Source organism: Canis aureus, chromosome 27, assembly GCF_053574225.1.
Source record: "Canis aureus isolate CA01 chromosome 27, VMU_Caureus_v.1.0, whole genome shotgun sequence".
Classification (NCBI taxonomy): domain Eukaryota; kingdom Metazoa; phylum Chordata; class Mammalia; order Carnivora; family Canidae; genus Canis; species Canis aureus.
Window position 1 is genome coordinate 15,909,678 of NC_135637.1, and position 5,690 is coordinate 15,915,367.

Below are 5,690 nucleotides of genomic sequence, written 5' to 3' on the forward strand. Positions count from 1 at the left end.
GTCTCCGGATCCCCTAGTCCCAGCCCTCAAAGGCCATCAGTCAAACAAACCACCTTGGGAACCATCAGCACATCTTCCAAGGCAAACAAGCCTTGGCCCTGGTGAGGTCAGCAGCCAGGACGGGGAGGCGATTAAACCAGTATGTTTGTCTGAGGCTTGTCTCTCACTGCTGTTCCTGAAAGACAGCGATGTGGTTGTGTCTGAGAACAGACAAGCAAGCAGTATTCATGGAGTATTTACTATGTGTCAGATATTATGCTCCTAAGAGGTAGGGAACAATGTTAAGAGAGGGCTGCAGCTCAGAGAAGGAACGTGGCTTGCCTAAGATCACACAGCTAGCAAGTAAAAGAATGAAGATTTGAGATCAGGTGTGCCTTTCACCAGAGCCATTTTTAAAGATATATTTCAACTTGTGACTGAAAGGGTAGGCAATGCCATCTCTTCTCCAGTTCGGTGTCCTCATAATGGGAAATCCTAAATATCAGAACCTATGAATGCATTTGGGGTGGGGGGCAAAAAAAAATGTGTCAAAGAAAGAGGTCTTCTCTAGTTCAATGGTAATAGAGAAGAGAAAACTGGTCATTGTTGAGCAGCCCTGTGGACCAGGTGGCCACATGGTGAACCCAAAGTTCCCTAGGCCCTGCTCTCATGGAGCATTTAGTTGCATAAGGAAGAGAGCGGTCAAGCTAAGACTCACACAAATAAATCTGAAATTGCAAATGGTGAAAGAGAAGTCCATAGGGTACTGCTTGTATAAAAGAGGGAATTCCAAAAGTATCTGAGTTTCAAGGAAGGCTTCCAGAAGGAAGTGACATTTGAACTGAAATTGAAAATGCAAGTAGATGTTGGTCAGATAAAAACAGGCAGTGGAGGGATGCCTGGGTGGCTCAGTGGTTGAGCATCTGTCTTCGGCTCAGGGTGTGATCCCAGGGTCCTGGGATTGAGTCCTGCATCAGGCTCCCCGCAGGGAGCCTGCTTTTCCCTCTGCCTCTCTCTGTGTGTCTTTCGTGAATAAATAATAAATGTTAAAAATCTCTCAACCGGACACACAAAATCACTGTGATGCCCCACTGCCATCCCCACATCAATCCTCATCTGTCCCGCCACCAGAGCCCTAAGGATAGAGGCTAAGTCTAACAGAGTGCTTACCATATGCCAGGTACTCTTAAGAGTGGCTTTATATGAATTATAATCATAAATATTTTTGAATTCTATGAATTATCATGTAGAAAACGTTCCATGGAGTATTTCACACGAATGATCTCATTCAGCCGGCAAACAGCTCTGTGATGTTAGTACCACCCTAGACCTATTTCAGAGATGAGAAAACGGAGGCTGGGGAAGATTCTTTCTAGCACCTGCCTGAAGCTATATGGCCAGTGAGTCTACAAACCTTCACAAATGCAGACGGTCTCGTGCCAGGGCCTATACCCACAGCCAGCACACCCAGATGCCTCACTTAGGTCTGGGCCCTTTTGCAGATGAGTCCACCAGCCTCCTGTCTTTCTTTTAATCCCACTTGCTTGTCCTCATTCCCCCCCCATCCTGCTCCAGAATCAGCATTCTAAAGTGAAAAAAAAAAAAAAAAAAAAAAAAAATATATATATATATATATATATATATATATATATATAATTTGATGATGCCCTTCCCTACTTAGAAATCTTTGACAAAGAGCCAAATGACTATGGAAATATTAAAAAGGATACTTAAGGGATCCCTGGGTGGCGCAGCGGTTTGGCGCCTGCCTTTGGCCCAGGGTGCGATCCTGGAGACCCGGGATCGAATCCCACATTGGGCTCCCGGTGCATGGAGCCTGCTTCTCCCTCTGCCTATGTCTCTGCCTCTCTCTCTCTCTGTGACTATCATGAATAAATAAAAAAATAAAAAAATAAAGATACTTAAAAATAAGGTCAATGATGTGAGAAAATACTCCAGGATATATGTTTACAGACACATGTTTTACAAGGTGATATTATCTATGAGAATCACATGAAGAGGAGGAGAAAAATGTCCTGGGAAAAGATGAGTGGTTGTAGGCGTGGTATCATTGAGGTTCATGGAGGAGGAATGCCAAGACGTGCAGACCATCCCAAAAGTGGATGTCCGAAGACACAATTTTCTCAAAGACTGCATATAATTTGGGGGTGCTGAACTGATATTTAATACATGTTAGGTGAATAAACGATTGAATTAAGAAAGAGAGTGGCAGAGTGCACTCATATCTTAGGAAGAGCTAACCATACTCACCACTCTCCCGAGGTATTCTGAACCTCACATTTTGGAGTATTTCGCCTATGGACGAGTTCAACAGGCAAGTTCATGTAGATCTCAGTAAGAAGAAGAAACCACCTGTGCCGCAGATGAAAGAACATCTGTGCCTTGGATGAAAGAAGGGATACCAGGGCTCATTGGTAGGAGGCCCTGAAGAACTTCCAGGCTCCCCAGCCTCTTCTGACCTGTGGCTGCCACATAGCATGTCCCCATGGCAACACGAGATGGGGGAACTAAGCCAAGGGCATCCTTCCTTTAGTCTTAGGGGTCTATTCTTAGCTAGTCAGACAATGGTGTGGGTGAGGATCTTGGCTGTTAGTCCAATACACATCCCCATATAGTCACTGTTTCTAGAAACTTCTTTTCTATGTTCTTCTCCACAAAGCCTTCATGTGCCTGGCTAAGTACTAGGTATTTGGGGATAATAGTGTCTAAGACATGGCCTTTGTCCTCTAATGTCTCCACTGAAGATGAGCGATTATTTCTGAAAAGATAATTTCAATGTACTATGATATGTACAATTCATTTTTCACACATTATCCCACAAATTATCTCTCATCACATGAAAAGAGTGGAGTCACCACTCCATTGAACTGAAAACTCAGTATGTGCAATTAACGTTTCAGACATATCTCATAAATGATCTCCACAACCATCACTTTACTTAATTAAACTGAGAAGCCTAAATGCTCAGCATCTGATAGGTGCTCAACAAATACTGAATGAATAACTACTGAAATATTGAATGAATAAACAAATGTTGAGTGAATATTGAATAAATAAGTTGAGGGCACTAACCATCTTGGGCAGAAACGGATTAGCTGCTCACCCGACCCACTTCCTTTTCCTCCCCAGTGAATGACTAGACTGTATTTCCCAGATTCCCGTGCAGTAAGGTGTAGTCATGTGGCAGAGTTGTGGCCAACTGGATGTGACACAAGTGATAAGTGCATGTCCAGGCCTGGCCTGTAAAAACCTCCCATGATGACCACCTGCCAGCTAAATGGAGACACAAAGGTCCTAGAGGAGGGCATAGTCGCCAGACAGTGGGATCTTGGGTCTCTAAATGACCACATGGAGACACCTTATCAGTGAGGAACATCTGACTAACCTTCAGTATGATGAGGACAAACCTCTGCTGGGGGAAGCCACTGAAGTCTGGGGGTTATTTGTTAGAGCAGCGAGCTGCACCTGTCTTGCACCACTCAACCACTGCCAACTTTTAGGCCCAGAGCCAACAGGTGTGGTACCTACACGTGAACCAGGAAAAGGTGCTCCTTCCCCATGCTCCCCCTGTCTGCTATCTCTCCCTTTCTCATCAGGAATGATATTTATCAAAACAAGAGTTATTCCTTCACCTCTTCACGATTTTTGCAATAGCCACATATTATGCCGGCACTACAATACGTAATGATGTTCTTCTTGGCAACTCTCTTCGTTGTCAAGCACATCTATTTCAAAAGGCAGCTTTGTGTTACTGCAGTCCTTGGAAATCCAGGGTCCTTCACTCCAAAGAGAAAGTCACCTTAAAAATAAACACAAACCCCACCCCACCATTGCTAAATTTTCATTAGATGACTCTGGAAGGGCTCAGGGCTTGAGTGGAGGCCTCTTGCCATTTAAGAGAACTTAGTCAGGGTTGGAGGGGGTAAAGAGTACCAAACCAGGATTTGTGACCTGCTCCGGCCATCCCAAAGAAATGAGGAAGTACAGATAAGGGGACACGTTCTTCCCTGCGTGATTCAATGCTCTGTATAACATCCTGTGCCTGTACCTCCTAAAAATCTCAGATTAATAAATCTTGTTCTGGAAGATCATTAAGATGAAACGCAATCAGTTTCTGGCTCTTCAATATGAGGTTAGGGTCAACGACATCTGGAGGAGCTTTGGCATTTTATTTTTTGCCTTCCACATATCCTGTGCTGTTTCTACCAGCCCCAGCACGAGAGCTTGCAGAGCCTTGGGGGTTTGCTGTATCTTGGCTGCAAAACGGAGATGCCATTCCCCCAGGTTTTCCCAGGTAAAACCGGCCTACTCATTTCTCTGTGCTGCCTCCACTCTGAGCCCACCCCATTGATCAGCTTCAAAGTCCCTTTCTCAACAACTTCCCTCTCCTTGTCCAAGCCACACTTCTTCTCAGGAAACTGGAATTCAGGAAGTGGTAAAGTTGATTTTCCCCAGGACACAGATCTCCTTGACCACCTCCCCTTCGAGTGCCATTCAAGGGGCAAAAAGAAACAAATGTATACACACACCCACACACATTAAAACCTGAGAGCACTACCCAAGGGAGAGAGGTGCAGGTGTGTGCAAGTGTGTGTTGTGTGTGTGTTGAGTGTGTATGTGCATATGTGGCAATCTCAAATACCCCTGCCAGTCTGCTTAACAAGTAGTTATTATTTTAATGACTTCGCAATCTGATTTGCACACTATGCATTTACAAAAAATCCCCAAGGTCTATTCTTAAAATAGAATAAAATAATAATTCTTAAAATAATAATTCTTAATTATTCTTAAGAATTCTTAATAATAATAATAATAATTCAAAATATTTTAAAATATATGCAATTATAACTATTATTATCTAAATATCAATAATGCTACAGTAATTCATAATAATAATTTAAATAATATTATAATAATTTAAATATTTAAAATATAATAATAATTCTACAACTTCGCCAGGAAGTCTGCCACTAAGCAACTCTATAATATTTGGTGAGTCCATTTGCCTCTCTGAGTCTTGTTTCCAGACCTATAATATTGTAGCTAGATACTCCTTACAGCACCATCTAGCCCCAAATATTTATGACTTTGTAATTCCATAAAGTGTAGTTTACAAAAGTCACTGCCAAGTGGAGACAATATAAAGCTCTGCCAGTTACCAGCTGTGTGTCCTTGGGCAAGTGACTCAAGCTCTTGTTCCTAGTATCCTCATCATCTCTATGAATAGGGTTAAAAATAGTACCTACCTGGTTAGGCCTTAAAGAGGATTGAAGTGTTTGGTAAGGTGCCAGGTGTAATGCAGTAATGAAATACAGTGCTGGGACCCAAGCTGGGTGGCCTTCTCCGTGCCTCAGTATCTCAATCCATCAAATGTATACCCATCATAGAGCTGTCGCAGGCCTGAGTTAAGCAGTGACTGGCACGTGGTCAGCTCTGGTGTGCAGTAGCTGTTATTACTGATGCTGTTGTCACTACTATCCAGGGTCTTGGGGCTAGGTGACTCTCGCAGGTTAAGAGGGCTCCTCCCACAAGCTCTCAGATTCCTTTTTTTTTTTTTTAAGATTTTATTTATTTATTCATGAGAGACATAGAGAAAGGGGCAGAGACATAGGCAGCGGGAGAAGCAGGCTCCCTGCAGGGAGCCCAACGCGGGACTCGATCCCCGGACCCCAAGATCACGACCTAAGCCA